The sequence below is a fragment of the Petaurus breviceps genome, unplaced genomic scaffold, assembly GCF_028583685.1.
Source record: "Petaurus breviceps papuanus isolate PSGF00001 unplaced genomic scaffold, PetGlider_PUasm1.0 103, whole genome shotgun sequence".
Taxonomy (NCBI): Eukaryota; Metazoa; Chordata; class Mammalia; order Diprotodontia; family Petauridae; genus Petaurus; species Petaurus breviceps.
The window spans coordinates 2,610,211-2,626,891 of record NW_027185588.1 but is presented as its reverse complement, the minus strand read 5'-3'; the positions used below and the strand labels follow the sequence as shown (position 1 = coordinate 2,626,891).

At 43.4% G+C, this 16,681-nt stretch overlaps 1 long non-coding RNA gene across 1 annotated transcript; it reads left to right on the top strand.

The window, feature by feature from the left end:
• Positions 1 to 1,442: 1,442 nt before the first annotated feature.
• On the top strand, positions 1,443 to 7,209 carry LOC138177128 (uncharacterized). Its single transcript, XR_011172433.1, has 3 exons — positions 1,443 to 1,624; positions 5,382 to 5,459; positions 6,480 to 7,209. It is a non-coding gene; the product is annotated as an uncharacterized lncRNA (long non-coding RNA).
• The last annotated feature ends 9,472 nt before the right edge of the window (positions 7,210 to 16,681 follow it).

Sequence of the window (16,681 nt, the reverse complement as noted above, 5' to 3'; positions counted from 1 at the left end):
TCCTGTCTGTCCTTTAAAGCTCAAAATAGCTGCCTACTCTCGCTGCAGCCCTTCTTAGTATGGGACTTCTTCCCATCTCTGAATTAGAGTTATTTGTATTTTTATCGCATCTGCTCACCAGACTCAAGGCTCCCCAGAAGCAGCCTTTATGTCTTATCTAAACCTTTATCCTACCCTAGGGTTGTTGTTTTGTAGTAGACAGGATGATGGATGGAGCAAGGCCACCAAAGGGGCATCAGAAGGTGGGGTGGGATCAGGGCACAGGTCAAGCAGTGAACCCTGGTTGAACAACTCTTACTACCCAGCTAGGGTGGATACATTGTGTATAAATAATCTAAAAACAGTCCAATGCATCAGAAAAATAGTGGTAGTGTTTTTTTTTAGTGGACTAAAAATCTCTTGTCAGATTTTTATATAGTGTGACATAGCAGCAAGAAAACTCGTTCGATGGCAGACTGCATAAAAGGAGACCTGGACTTACTGTGCTTTTGTCCCCCCACATTTGGAGCACTGTGTTCAATTCCAGTTATTAGGTTTTAGGAAAGACTTGGGAGGGATGTAGAGGAGCACACACAGAATGGTGAGAGTCTGTCCTACAAGGATAAGTAGAAGGCCCCTGGATGCTTATCTTAGAGAAAATTGGGGCCGGGGTACACGGTGCCTAAGTACTGGAGGAAGGGAGATTCATCTTATTTGGTTTGGCCCCAAGGGGAGAAGGGAACGCAAAGGGTATACGTTCCAGGCTTCTTTTCAGGAAATGTGCCAAACCACCAGAACCGTCCCATACTGGAGCAGGTTGCCTTTGGGGGGCAGGGAGTTGGTTCCGCGTCGCTAAGGTTCTTCAGGAACCGGCTGCACAACCACGGCTCGGGCGGGGTCGGTCTGCACGACCAGAAAGCGTCCAACCCCTAGAGCCTTCGCAGCGAACGCTGGAGACCACATTTCCCAGAACCCTCCGCGCGCTCTGGGCGGCCGGCGGACTCCATTTTCAGGCTTCCCTATGGGTGCCCCCGGCCCCCCCCCCCCCCCCCCCCCCCCCCCCCCCCCCGGCCCCCCCTCTCCTCCCCCCCCCCCCCCCCCCCCCCCCCCCAGTCCTAACCCCCAGGGAATCCTTTCCTGAGCCGCCCCACCTCTCTGAGCTTGTTATCCCATCAGTAAAATAAGGCGGAGTTGCACTAGCTGGCCCTAGCGCTGCGATACCCCCGGCTGGAAGCGGATACGTTAATCCGCGAGTCTGCCCCTCCCCTCGAGAGGAACTACAAACAGGTAGACAGACAGTAGAAACTATTGCCGAGGATCTTGCCCCGTGGCGTTATTTTATCTTCCGCTTGAGTTTCCCTCAGTTTCCTTTAGAGGCCCAGGCCTGGTCTAGGTGGAGAAAAGAGGTTGCCATGGAGACACATCCCATAAACTGGCCCAGGTGTAGGAATGGGGCTCCCCTCCCGCCCCCTCTCAGCAGGGCAGCACAGAGGATACTGGGAATGGTAGTCACAGGGCTCTGTGCGCAGGCGCACTCCAGATCGGTGTTCACACGACTGGTCACCTCTTTTGTTTGTGGTTGCGGCCTATCCAGACCCTATGAGGACCTGGCCCCAACTTGGAGCCTTTGGAGCCGACTTAGACTGTTAAGTCTCAAGAGGGCTACCGCCTTACCCTGCGGATCCAGGGCTCGGGGGCGGGGCCCCGGCGAGCTGGGAGGGAGGGGAAAGGGCGGGGCCAAGATGGGCAGGGGCGGGGCCAAGCGCCTAAGGGGTGGGGCCACAGTCTGGAGTTTAAGGGCTTACTCCGTAACTTGCTCTGTGATCATTCTTGGGGACACCACCATCGCTTGTCCTCAAGGAGCTTATAGTCTAAAGGGTGACAGCCGTAACTGGGGCCCTACGGGATGGCGCTTACTAAATGGAAAGGGTCTGAGGTCCGGGGAGGAGGGGGAGCACTCCCCCATCCCCCATGGCCGTTGGTGTGGGGAGCACCGGAGAAGAACGGGGCTCATCAGCCCTAGGGGTGCTGGCGGTTAATAGCCCCGGCCTTAGGGTGGAACTCCTTAAGAGTGGTCCTAGAGGGAACTCGAAAACGTAGGGAGTGGGCAGCCGGGAAACCCGTGTGGGGACATCTGGCCTAGTCAGACCCTGGGGACTGGAGGGGCAGATCCTTACCTCCCCACCCCCTCCCCCCTGGACCTCTGCCTGGTTCTCAGCTTGGGATTTGGGCTAGGTCCTCGTCCCTTCCTATCAGATTGACCCCATTTATCTTCCTCTATCTAATCTTGGATATCTCCCCATCTGCTGGCTCCTTCCCTGTGATCTACCACAAACACACCATCTGTCTTCCCAACTTATTCCACCGAAACTGCCTTCCCAGAGTAACCGGAGATTTCTCAGTTGCCAGACACTGTGGTTTTTCCTCAGTCCTCATCCTTCTTGACCTCTCTGCCACCTCTGACTTTTTCTAGGTTTTCATGGCACTGCTCTCTCCTGGTTCTTCTCCTATCAGTCTGACTGCTTCTTTTCAGTCCCCTAGGATGTGTCTTCATCCAGCTCATACATACCAACCACGGCTGTCCCTCAGGGACTCTTTCCTGGGCCCTCCTCTCTGTGTGCTGTGTCACTCTGAAATGTCATCAGCTCCCATGAGTTTGATTATAATTTCTATGCAGATGATTCCCACATCTATACTATAGATCAAGTAATAACCTGTCTTCTGAGCACCAGATTCATATAACCAGGTACCTTTTGGATATCTTGAACTGGATAACCTATAGACATCTGAAACTCAGCATGGCCAAAACAGAAGTCACCATCCTCCACCATGCACCCCATCCCCCACTGGAAAAAAAATCTTCCTTTCAAAATACCTATTACTGTCCAGTGCACTGCCATCCTCAAAGTCACTCAGGCTTGCTACCTCTGTCATTCTCGATTCCTTGCTCACACTCACTCCTCCTCTCATATCCAATGCTCTGTCAAGTCATGTCTTTTCTGTTTTCACAACACCCAGATTCAGCAATCTATCTACTGCCTCGTAGGATAGTTCTTGCTGCTAGAAAGTTCCTGTCCTCAAGGCGTTTTTTAACTTGGGGAGGTAACTGGAGTGGTGAATATAATGTATGGGTGGAGATGCCAGGGGATTTGATGAAGTAGAGAGGACTAAGAACTGTGGAGATGAGGGCAAGAGTCCTGGAGGAGTAAGTACCCGTTCTGAGTATTGAAGGAAGAGAAGAATTCTAAAGAAGAGGAGCCGCAAGACCAGAGAAGTTGACTTTTGTATCCAGTTCATGTGTACTGTCCCTTGGAATCCCACCATTGATCCAAAGGAGGAGGCAGAACTTGAGATGGTGACATTACTGGTAGGGTGGGGATCTGCTCCTTTGCTTCCCGTGTCCTCCATCTTCATAGAACTTGGTAGGTTTTACTCAGGTGACATTTCTTGCCTGGTCTGTCTGAGGGCTATGAGGCAGGATACCATCTCATTTTAGTTACAAACACACAGGAACACTTAGTAAGCACTTCGTAACAGCACAGTTACCTAGGCCCAAGAAGAGTCTGTGCATTATCCTGAGGACACAAAAATAAGTGTCCCTGTCCTCGATGAGCCCCTCCATCCTATTAGAGATATATGACATCAATCAATGTACAGTTTTCAACACTGTGACAGCCGACAAACATTTATGCACCTTGCTAAATTCTTGGGGCACAAAGGTGAAACATGGTCCCTGCCCTCAAGGAGCTCCCATTTGAATGGGGGAGGCAATATGCAAACAACTGTACATATAAGATACATACAGGATGTAGATGGAGGGGCTCTAGTATCTGGGAGAACTGAGAAAGTCCCATTGTGGGAAGGTGGCCCTTGAGCTGAGCCTTGAAGAAAGTCAGGGATTCTAAGAGACAGAGGTGAGGAAAGAAAGCATTCCAGGCTTGTGTGAGGAATAGTATTTAGGCCAGTGTAGCTGGACTACAGAAGGGAATAAAGTGTAAGAAGACTGGAGCCATAGGAAGGGGCCACAAGCAAGTTGATACAAGGTCATTTCCGGTGGGAAAGAGTTTTTTTAAAAAAGCAATCAGGGTTAAGTAACTTGCTCAAGGTTACACAGCCAGTTATTTCTGGGTGTGGTGCTAAGTATTTGAGCCTAGATTTGATCCCCAGGTCATCCCGACACTGGAGCCGGTGCTCTTACTTGCTGAGGCACCTGGCCGCCCCTAAGCAATTGGGGTTAAGTAACTTGCTCCAGGTTACTTGGCCAGGTGTTTCTGGGTGGGTAATAAGTGTCTGAGCCCGGATTCAAACCACATGTCATCCCGACACTGGAGCCAGTGCTCTTACTAGCTGTGCTACCTGGCCACCCTGGGGAAGAGTTTTAACAGATGTGGGGGATCAGAGAAGGCTTTGTGAAGGTGATGGCTCTTGGGCTAATCCCAGGAAGACTATGATTCTTAGAGGCAGAGTTGAGGAGGGGGAGCTTCTGAAGCATGGCTCATGTGAATGCACAGAGGTGAGAGGCTATTGATTTTGGGGAATAGCTAGTACAATTTGGCTGCAATGTAGAGTTCATACCTGAATTAATTTTAGTTATACAAATGTTCAATACCTCCAATGTATCTAGTGCTGGGCACTAAAGATTTGAGGGGATGGGGGGGGGACGAGACCTGTTGATGTCCTTGGTTTAGGGAGTTCTCCAGTTACTAAGCCTCTTCTATCAATGCAGATTTCTTAACTACTTTGCAGCTTCTCATCTCAGGCACTGAGAGGTGCAGTGACTTGCCCAGGGTCACACAGCCAGTGTGTGTTACACTTGAACTCAGGTGTTCCTTCCTCTGGTGATACAACAACAAGAATGAAGTGGTCTGCCCTTCTGTTTGAGGAGAAAGTATGGATAATGCTAAATATTCCTCACCAGGTAGCTAGATTATGGAAGTCCGTCAGTACCATCTGAGGAGTTTCTGTTTTTCCCATAAGGCAATATAGCCACTGAAGGTTTTTGAATATCAGTTTTATGGTCAGATTGGTGCCTTAAGAAGAGGGTGCTAGGAGGTAATGGGAAGGTAATTGTGGGGCCCAGATCTCATCTCCCAGAGGAGATGAGAGAGCCTAGGATCCAGAGTCTAGATGGAGGAAGGGAGCTTGGCTTGAGCTCTAAGAGGAAGATAAAAGGGGCATGGATATCTGAAGGATGATGTGATAAAGTGACAAAGAGGCAATGAATGAGGAAAGGTCCTGCTAAGTGGCTTGTTCATCTGCAAGCCTGGGACCATCGGAGTTTGCTCCTTGTCCTCCAGTTTCAAAATATTGTCCCCTCAGTGATCCCTTGAGCTAGTTCCAAGGATTCTTCCCTTGCCTGTTGATCTTCCAGTCGAGTATCTCATGGGACATTTCTTCTTTAGCTCCCTACAGATCCAGCTTGAGCAGCATGACCCTTGGGAAATTCTACTGGCTTTTGAAACTGAAATCCCTGTTGCTAGGTAAGGAAAAGGAGCATGGATATGCTGGGGAATATGAAGTCCTGCTAGAGGTCAATCCCCACTCCTTGGTCTGTTGTTAAAAGAAACGACATGAGGCCAGAAAAGACACGATAGAAAGTCATGAAGGGAGATGGAAGGAAGCTTCAGAAGGGTTAGGGCCGCAGATCCTGGGCCCATCTATTTCTCAGTATGAGGCAACTCTCAAAGGCTGTAGTTTGTTCTAGTACATGCTGATTTGAATTGGTTGGAGGGTGTTTCCTTACCTGTGAGTTCCCTTTGCCAGTGAAAACTAAGTCTATGCAAACAACAACAACATTGTAGAAACTCTGTTACACCAATGAAGAAAAGTGTGCAAGATCATGGGACCATTGATTTGGAGCTGAGAAGGACCGCGGAGGCCATCTAATCCAGCCCTTTCATTTAGAGATGGGGAAACAGACCCAGAGAAAGTGAAATGGATTGCTCAACGTCACACAGGCAGATTTAGAACCCTGGTGCTGTACCTCAGCAGTGATGTTCTTTCCACTGTGGTAGAAATTGCCCTAGCAGAGTGAGGGCCAAGAAGATAAGAGTTCAGCTTCCTGTCTTAGTAAAGCAGACTCCTATTATAGAAATTAAGGGTTGTTGTGGAATTGGGAATTCGAGGAGGAAAATTCTCAGTGGCCATCAAGGGCTCTGGTGGTTGTTAGGGTTGTTTCTGCCAGGGAATGGGTGTGTGTAGAGCTCCTTGTAACCTGTGCAGGTTATATGAATTCTGGAACTTGGGGGATTGAAGGTGAAGGGCATAGCTTTTACTGCAACAGCTTGGACAGACAAGAACTGTGGACGCTGAACAAGTCCTAGGGGCCTTTTCACTAGCTTTCCCCCATGCCTAGGGATGCTCTCTCTGCCTGATCAGAAGAAGTAGATTCCCCCCACTGGGATCCAGCCCTTCCCCCACCCCTCATCCCAGCCCCAGATTAAGGTCCTTGAGGGCAAGGGCTGTTTCCTATGCTGTTTCTGTGTTTTTATCTTTGACAGACTCTACTACAAAGCCAGGAAGGTGGGTGGACATGCCCAACCGGACTTAACCTGGACTACTCAGAAATTTGTCCAAATGACTGCCTGTCCACCTCCTGAGTGCCGTCGCCATATGTCCTGCTTCTCTCAGGATCACTTTGCTTGAGCCAGAATGTATTTGGTGTTTCATGCATCAGGGACATTCAAGGCTATGGTCTTTGGATGTTATTCAGGCAGAGTGGTCACAGCCGGGCACAGCTCAGAGGGATCTGAACAGGCTCATGCTGCTGGAGAGCTATAGGAACTTGGGGATTTTAGGTAGGGTCCATTTTTCTTTGTAACCAAACATGTTCCCCTTGGAGTTATCCTAGGGCATTACTTGTCAAACACTGTGAAAGGGCATTTTTAGTACTGGCTCACCTAATGTTAATCTTTTCTACCTAGAGAATAGGAAAGAGATGCTCCCTCCTCACCTTCAACTCTTGTCTTCCTTTAAGTCTCACTTTCTGCACAGCCCTTGCTGGTCTGATCCAGACATCCCCTGCTAGTTCTTTGACTCTGGAATTACCTGGTTTGAATCTTGTCATGACTTAACCTATTTGTTACATACTATGTCCCCCATGAGGATGTGAGCTTTTTGAACAGAGAAAATATTTTTGCCTTGTTTTGTATCCCCAGAGCTTAGCACAGTGGTTGGCATACAGTAAATACTTAATAAATGCTCATTGATTTGTCCACTTAGAGAAAAACATGAATAGCTTGTCATGTGAAATCTTGAATAAATCAGCATGGGTTCTAGGTAAATTGGAAATATATTTAATATAAGTTAAATATTAATTAATTTATATTTCTATATTAGTTCAATTATATTTTATATCCAGCTCAGTATGGTTATTTGCTTTTCTGTCACAAGGTTTCCTATCTTTCTGAGAAAACTTTCCAATATCTGATCAATGTCTGTTCAATATCTGATGAAATTACACTTTTTTTTGAACTCATGGAAAGACATAAAATCTGATGCAGAGTGGAGTAAGCAGAGCCAAGAAAACGATGTATACAATGACTATAGCAATATAAAGAAAGAGAACAGTCACTCTTACAAAAATCAAGGCAACATTGCAGAATTACAAAGAATAAGCCTGGCTCCAAAAAAGAGATATAAGAAGACATCTCACCCCCCTGCAGAGGTGGGAGGTCCAAGGGGATGTTCAGGCTTTTTTGATGGATTGCTCAGTTTTGCTGATTTTTTTTCTTTTTCTTTTTTCCTTTACTACTACTACTAGCATGCATTTATACAATAAGGTTTGCAAAGCACTTTACATATATTATCTCATTTTATTCTTTCAACAATTCTGGGAGCTATTATTAGTCCCATTTTTTTGTTGAGGAAGCTGAGGGAGACAGAGGTTAAGTGATTTGCCTAGCAGCACATAGCTAGAAAGTGTCCAAGGGAAGATTTGAATTCAGGTCTTCCTCATTCCAGGTCCAGCACTCTATCCACTGTACTACATAGCATTAAAAATGTTGTATGGGAGGGAATAAGAGGAGAGATAGTGGGAGAAATTCTGGAGATGTAAAAAAAAAATTTCAGTAAAATTTATTTTTAAAAAATGCATGGAAATTGATGAGAGGAAATGGAATGAGTGTTCAAAATGCAAATGATACCGAACCAGGAAGAGAAATCACCCACGCCTGGAATGCTCTCTCTCCTCTACTTCAACTCCTGACTTCCCTGGCTTCTTTTAAGTCCCAACTACCATCCCATCTTTTACTAGAAGGCTTCCCCAACCTCTCCTCTTCATTCTAATGCCTTCTTTCTATATAAATATTTCCTATTTATCCCATATATCTCTTGGTTCTACATTGTTGTGTCCCCCATCAGATTGTATGCTTCTTGAGGGCAGGCACTGTTTTTTGCCTCTTTGCATCCCCCATGCTTAGCACAGTGCCTGGCCCATAGTAGGTGCTTAATAAATGTTGATTGATTGATTGAATAAGGAATAAAGGATGAGGGGGCTGATAGAAGTATTAGCCCCTCCCTGGAGGAAGCTGGGAAGGGAAGAAGTTAAAGTGACAGGTTTTAAAACTCTCCAGAAGACAGTGGAGAGAGACAAGCAGAGGGAGTATATGCGTTTTGGATATATAGAATATGTGTATTCCATACACACATATGGAATATTTAGAATACATGATATATGCCTTTTGGAACTTTGAAGTTTGTTGTTTCTCTTTGTCACCAGTTTTCTGACTTTTATTTATCTTAAAGCTGTTTTTAAGCACTTAATTTGTGCTCAGTGACAGCTGATAGAGGTAGGCACAGGGTTATTCCTTTTGGGTCTTAGAGGCAGGGAACTCTTGAGAGGCCTGGTGGCAGCTGCTAACTCTAACCCTGTGATTTCCACCCTCAGATTATAAATTCACTGTCAGGGTCTGTGTCTAAGGTATCCACGTGTTATTGATACCTTGAACTTGTTCACTCCCCAGCTGGTGGGTTCAGACTGCTGCTGGATGCAGATTACCCAGAGCTAGATGGATGTCGAATGTAGCATTGCTGGCATCTTGACTTATTTGTTAAAAGTTCTAAGGTGATTAGCTGAAATGTGGAAGGACCAGGATTTCCTGATACCTTTGGGACTAAGAGGAAGGACTTTTTTTTTTCTCTGTGCTCCAAGGAGGAAGCATAGATTTCTTTTCTCTTTTCTGAAGCTGTATTTTTCTCATTCTCTTTTCCTCTGGGTCAAAAACTGTCCCCAAAAGGCCTATTACAGACAGACATGTGAATGTTTTCTGTTTCCTAGCAGGGAGGGAAACAGTGACATTGTCATATGAGCTTAGATCAACCTAGTGACCTCTCTCCTCTATCTTTCCTGGATATATACTACCCTCTGGGCCTTCCTGGCAAGTCCTCTTTTCTCTGAGGAAAAAGGAATAAGAATTGCATTCTGGAATAGTTTTGTCTCTTTCACAACTGCTCATTTTTCCATTTCTTTTCCCACAAAGTGGTGTTCTTATTTTGAAAATTATACAAATGAAGTCAAAGGAATGTACCACGAATATGAGAGAGGAGCCTCCAGAGGTACATCTGTCCAGTTGAGTAGATGAGAAATAGTTATTGGAAACAAAAAACCAGATGACTGGTTGTCATTATGTAAGCTCCTTGATCAGCTAGGTGGCTCAGTGGATAGAATGCCAGACCTGGAGTCAGGAAGACTCTTCTTTTTGATTTCAAATCTGACCTCAGACACTTACTAGCTGTGTGACCCTGGGCCCTGTTTCTCTGTTTCCTCATCCGTAAAATGAGCTGGAGAAGGAAATGGCAAACCACTCCAGTATCTCTGCCAAGAAAACCCCAAATGGGGTCATTGACGTGACTGAAACGACTGAACAACAAGTTCCTAGAGAATAGGGATTGTCTAATAAATGTTTGTTGGTTAGTTGATTGATATAGATTATCTTGGTCAGAAAATCTCTAGTTCTGTGAAGAAATGATCAAGTTGCCTGGAATAAGGCATCTCCCTTATCTTTATCTTCACCTTGCTAACTCACTCTCCCCGTATCTGACCTTTTATACTTGTGGCCCCAAGAAGCTATAGCATGATCAGCAGCCACACCCCAATAAAACATCTTGGCAGACAGACTAAACCAGGGTGAGGGTAACTGACAGGCCTCAAACCCATTGGTAAGTTAGGGGGATGTCGACCCCAAGCATGTGAAGACTTCCCCCTGTGGACAGGATGGATGAGAAAAATTTGTTCCAAGGCAGCTGAAGCAGGTGGAGTGGAGAGCTTAGAGCTTGGTCAGGCACCAAAGATGCCAAGGTCATCTTTCGCATCTTGGGCCGTCCCCAGTCGTTTTGACTTTTGTCTTGCCTCTGGACTTTGAGGACTGTGGAAGAGAGAGCAAGGCTGATGACCTTGTGCAGTTATGCCTCACTTAAATCCAATTCACTTGAAAATCAAGACATCACCCTGTGATGTCATCAGATCTCTTCAAAAACAAAGGATGAACAACAGCCTCTTATACTTCCTATCAATCAAACCACAGACATTTATTAAGGGCCTGCTGTGTGTCAGGCACTGTGCCAGGCACTAGAGATAAAAAGACAGAAATGAAATTGAAACAGTTCCTACCCTCATGGAGCTTACATTCTTTTGAGGGAGACAGCATGTACAAAAATAAGTTGATAATAAATACACACAGATTAAGTACAAGGTCATTGTTTTGGGGGAGGACACTAGCAGCTAGAGGGATCAAGAAAAGCCTTAGGAGGAAGGTGTCACATGAGCAGAGTTTTGAAGAAAACAAGGAATTAGATGAGGGAGAACTCTCAGAGGAATTAGTGATCATTCTTCCCCTTGAAATTTATATTTCAGAATCCATCTCTGCTACCTCAAAGATATTGCCTCCATGCATCATCACAGAACCCCAAGAGTTGGGAGGGGCTTGAGATGATCATCTACTTCAGCCTTTACCTGAAGGAGCCATCTCCTTCACAGCTTACCTGAGAAATGTCATTGGACCACTCACTTTTGGGGGCTCTTCCTGGGCATTCCATTTTCCCATTTCCCCAAATCTTCTCTTGGATAAGTTTCCTCAGTTTCTTTAACCTTGGCTAAAGTCCCCTCACCATCCTGTTAGCCTTCTTAGCCATATTGGCCCTTTTAAGTGGCTTTCCTAAGATGTGTTCAAAACTAGATCTTCAGATATCTGACCAGGTCAAAGGTTAGTGGGACCATGGTCTCCTTTGTTTTGGGTACTAGCCATTCATGAATCTTAAGACCTAATTTGCTTCTTCTCTCTCTTTTTTTTTGACTGCCATGTCATCTACTGACTCATTGAGCTTGCAGTCTACTAAAACTCCCAGTTTGCTTTTGAATAGACTGCCTTTTAGCCATAGCTCCCAAATTCTGTAGTTGTGTAATTGATCTCTTTTAACCAAAGTGAAGGATTCTATGCTATTAAATTTCATTGTATTAGACAAGGACCATTGTACTGGCATCCTCCTGTTATCTAACAGGATAACAAAAAAGGCTTTTTAAATGCTATTGAGATCTTTTTGGATTTCCATCCAACAGATTAGCTTTTCCTTCTAATTTTGTTTCATCTGTATGCTTGATAACCTTGCCATCTCTTCCTTTATTTAACTCATTGATAAAAATGTTGAATGAAATGGGGCCAAAGACAGAACTCTGTGCCATGCCATTAGAGACCTTCCTCTCGGTGGACATTCATTCATGAATTCTTTGAGATGTTTATCCAACCAGTGGTAAACCCACCTTACTGGACTGCCTTCTAGTTAACATCTTTCTGTCTTGTCCAGAAGGAAGGACAACAGATGAGGCCTTGTTAAATGCTTTTTTTTGTTAAATGCTTTGCTGGAATTTGGATTTGTCTCCAGTATTTTTCAGACATACTAGTAAGTCCCCTGTCAAAAAAGGAAGTGGGCTTATTGTGACATGATTTGTCCTCAGTACTCCGCCAACCAATTACTGCTTCCCTTCCTAAAGTGTTCACAGACCATCCATTTTTTAATTTTGTCAGTTAATAAAGTTCTTAGGATCCTGTGATCATAGCTGTATGGCTGAAAAGGACTACAGAGGTTGTCCATACCAACTATGTCATTTTATAAGAGACAGTAAGGCTTAGAGAAGGAGGTGGCTTCCTAAATTTTCACAGAAGTCAGTGGCAGAACTGGGATTGCAACCCATGCCTTCTAATTATTTTTTTAGTGTATCTTGCCTAAGTCCTCTATTTTTTCAGTGTACCTTGCCGTTATCAGTCTGTAATTTGCAAAATTTAACAGTTCTTCAAAAATCAGATTTGCCCATTCAGGAATATATTTCATCTCTTTCTCGTCATAACTGCCTTCTGTCCTGCCTTTAGATATTCATAGGACTCTTCAGTTCCTTTAATCTGGTTTTTACACATATTACCTTAAGAAAAAATTGCTCTTAGAAGTCACCACTGAGTGGTTTGTGCCTGCTTCCAAAAGATTTTTCTCATTCTTGTTATTTCTTAAACTATTCTGCCTTATTTGATGGCATTGACTATCCCATGTGGAATCTGTGTCCCTGTGGCACTACCCTTTTTCTCCTTTTACTCCTTTGAATGCTTCTTCTGTTTCTTTCCCTGTCTCTTCTTTCTTGTCTTGTCCATCCAACTGTGTCCAATGTGTCAATTGTCCCTTAGGGAATTCATCTCCCTATGTAATTTTCTTTCTGTATTCACTCAAAAAAGCCAGTCCTTTCAGAAGGCTCTGGCTGTTACTGTTGAGAGATTGGTGTCATCAGGAAGCACTTTAGGGAGGCAATGTCAGATAGACACTAGGTTTTATAGCTTCTGTAGGAGTTGAGGGGCCATAGTCTAATGTATTGATAAAAATAGACCTTTTGACATAGGAAGTGTAAGTGTTTGATTTATAGGAAAGGTGGGAGCTGGGAACTGGGGATTTCTGAGTAGAGTAGTGACATGATGAAATTGTGGTTCCTGGAAGATTAATCTCTTGGCCTTGTGCAAGGTAAATTGGAAAGGGTAGGGGGGAACCTACAGGAAGGGAAAGCAATTAAGAGCCTTTTGCAATAACCAGGCATGAGTTAATGAGGGCCTGAATTCTGATCCCAGCCTGTTCCACTAATCTCTACTTATCCTCTGATCATTCCTCTTATCCCCATTACCTCTGCTTAGACCGTGGCCCTGGTGACCCCTTCTATACTGCTCTCTGGAGGGCCTTTCCTCACTTTCTGTGTTCCTTTTTTTCCTCCTGATATTTACTTCAAATTGTAAGACTGTATGCCAGAGGTCTCAGAGCCATATACTTCTTGTATCCCAGTTCCTCCTATTGTGAGTTCTGATTGCTCATTGACCCAGAATCACTTTGAACATTTGTTTTTACTTTGTCTTTTAGACATGAATAGGTGCTTAGTGTTGGTCTCTTTTAATGTGAGTTCTACCATACTTTCAAATCAGTTCTTAATATTTTTGTGTCCTGAATTTAGCTCATTTCTTGTTCTTTGTGGGAATTCCATTTCTTTGCAAACATCAAGGTAACATAGCATGAGACAGCTCCTCCAAACAGAACTACACAGAATCCTGGATCAGACTGTTTGGGGAGCACTGAAAGCTTACAGGTCCCTAGTATGAATTCATCTCAGAGATCTTGGAGTGACACATTAAGTATCCCAAGAAAGTAGCAGCAGGATCAGCCCAGAGATTCCTACCAGAAGTGTACAGAGCCTGACTCCAACATAAAGTCCAAAGTTAGAAAGTAGGTTGGAAGAATGAACAAACAAAAAAAGGATATGATGGTGACAGGGACATTCAAGACACTCCAGAACATAATTATTCCAAAACTTCTACAAGGAAAGCCTCAAAGGAAAACACAGCTTGAGCACAAACTCAAGTACAATACCTGGAAGAGATGAAACGAAGTTTTTTTTAACTTAAAATACTTTTTACAAATGAATTGAGAGTGCTAGAGGGGAAAAATGGGAAAAGAAATGACAGTTATGGAAGAAAGAACTGGAAAGATAACACTTTGGCATGAGAGAAACCAAACCTTGCCCAGGCAGCAAACTCCTAGAAAATTAGAAGAGACCAAATAGAAACTAATGGTTCCTTGGGATAAGAAATATTAAAATAAAACGAAAGGACTAAAAATATAGAAAAAATGGGAGGAATCTCATTACAAAAGCAACTAACATAGAAAATAGATCAAGGAAAGAGAATTTAGCAATCAGAGGCTATATGTAAGATTTTTAATAAATCATAAAAAGAAAACTGTCTATTATCTCTTAGCACCAGAGAGCAATGTAGAAATAAAAAAAAAATCTACGGATTACTTCCTGAAAGAAACCCCCAAATAAATTGGGGTTAAGCAGTTTAGCAGCACCATTATATATAAAGGAGCACAGAGCTTGGCATATGATATTTCAGAAGGCAAAGGATATAAGCTTACAAGCAAGAATAATGTATTTGGTAAAACTGATTATAATCCTAACCAGGGAAAAATCAAACCTTTGATGAAATAGAGGATTTCCTGACAAAAATCTGGACTCATAGAATTCCTGAGACATCAGAGCTTCATAGAAACTTTGAAGTTCAAACACAGGATTCAAGAAAAACAAGAAGATAAGCATGAATGAAGAATCATAAGGGACTAAACAAGGATAAACTGTTTACACTCTCATATGAGGAAATGATTCATGTGTCCCCTCTGAACCATATCATCATCAGGGGTCAAAGAGGGAGACTAATTAGACTGAAGGGAGGGATTCTGTTATGTCTTAATGATCATGAAAAATGGAAGGGGAGGGGAAGAGGAATACCCTGAGGGGTGAGAAAGCAGAGGAAGGTTAGGGAAAATTATATAATTGGGGTGTACAAGTCTATACAAACAAGGAGGACTAGGTGAGGGGAGCAACTGACACTTGAATATTACTCTTTTGAACTGGTCAAAGGAGGGAAAAATATACTCCCACCACCACACACATGTAGCTGGGTAAAGAAAGACATTTCATTCAATAGGGAAACAGCAGGGGAAGGGGGAAAGGGAGGGGGAGAATTAGAAAGAAGGTACAATTAGGGAGGGATTATTCCTAAGCAAAACAGATTTGAACTAAAGATGTACAAAAATATTTATAGCTCTTTTTGTGGTGGCAAAGATTTGTAAACTAAAGATTGTCCATTAGTTGAAGAATGCTTGGACAAGTTATTGTGTAAGAATGTGATGAAATGCTATTATGTTATAAGAAATGGTGAAGGGAATAGTCCCAGAGAAACCTGGGAAGATTTGTATGAACACATGTAGAATAAAGTAAGCAGAATCAGAAAAATTATATGACAAAAATATTGTAAATACAAACAACTTTGAAAGACTTAGAAACCCTAGGTATTGTCATGACCAACCATAGTTCCATAGGATTCATGGTAAAACAGGCTTTGAACATCACCAGATAGAGAGGTGAAGGACTCAGTGCAAAATGAGATATACATTTTTTTTTATTACAGGCATCGAGAAAGTTTGTTTTTGGGGAGGCTAGGTGGCGGCAGTGAGTAAGAGCACTGGCCCCAGAGTCAGGAAGACTCAGGAGGACCTGGGATCGGTTCCAGCCTCAGATACTTAACACCCACACACACACACAAAAACTGGCCATGTAACCTTGGGCAAGTTACTTAACCCCAATTGCTTAAAAAAAAAAGTTTGTTTCATCAAATGTTTGTAACAGCAATTTTTCTTTCTCAGTTGGGAGAGAAAGAAGGCAAATTTTTACTGATTTAAAAACATTTTAAAAAACACTATATTAAATCATAGAAGAAATATGGCAGTATCCCTTCTTTTTTAATGAAGAACGAAACATGTAGAAACATGCAGAACAATTAATATAATAACTACTCTGTAAAATCAAATAACTTTGAAATCCAAGAAGTCTGATCAATGCAATGTCTGGCCCATCCATGATTCCGGGGGAGCAAAGGATATTATCCATCTTTCGAAAGAGAGGTGGTAAACTGCCTGTACCTTTTGACCCAACAATACCACTACTAGGTCTATTTTTTTTGGAGGGGGGAGGGTAGGGCAATTGGGGTTAAGTGACTTGCCCAAGGTCACATGGCTAGTGAGTGTTAAGTGTCTGAGGTCACATTTGAACTCAGGTCCTCCTGACTCCAGGGCCAGTGCTCTATTCACTGCATCACCTCACCACCCCAACTACTAGATATATTTCCAAAAATGATTAGGGGAAAAAGAAAAGGATGTACATGTTTTAAGATATTTATAGCAGCTCTCTTTCTGGTGTCAAAGACTGGGACATTGTGCCTGTCAGTTGAGGAATGGCTGAACAAGTTGTGGTATATGATCATGATGGAATACTACTGTGCTATAAGAAATAATGAGCTCATTGACTTAAAAAAAATGGATAGATTTTCGTGAAATAATGAAGAAATGAGTAGAACCAAGAGAACATTGTATATAATAATAGAAATATTGTTTAAGAACAACTTTGAGCAACCAAGTCATTTTGATTATTATGCATACCCAAATTAACTACAAAGGAAGATGTTATCCACCTCCAGAGAAAAAGCTGATAAATAGACTTATGTATAGAATGAGTTTACATATACATACATATTTGTGACTAACAGTAGCCATCTCTAGGATGGAGTGGGGGGAGGGAAGAAAAAAAAAAGAAAATTTACATGATGGAGTGGGGGGAGGGAAGAAAAAA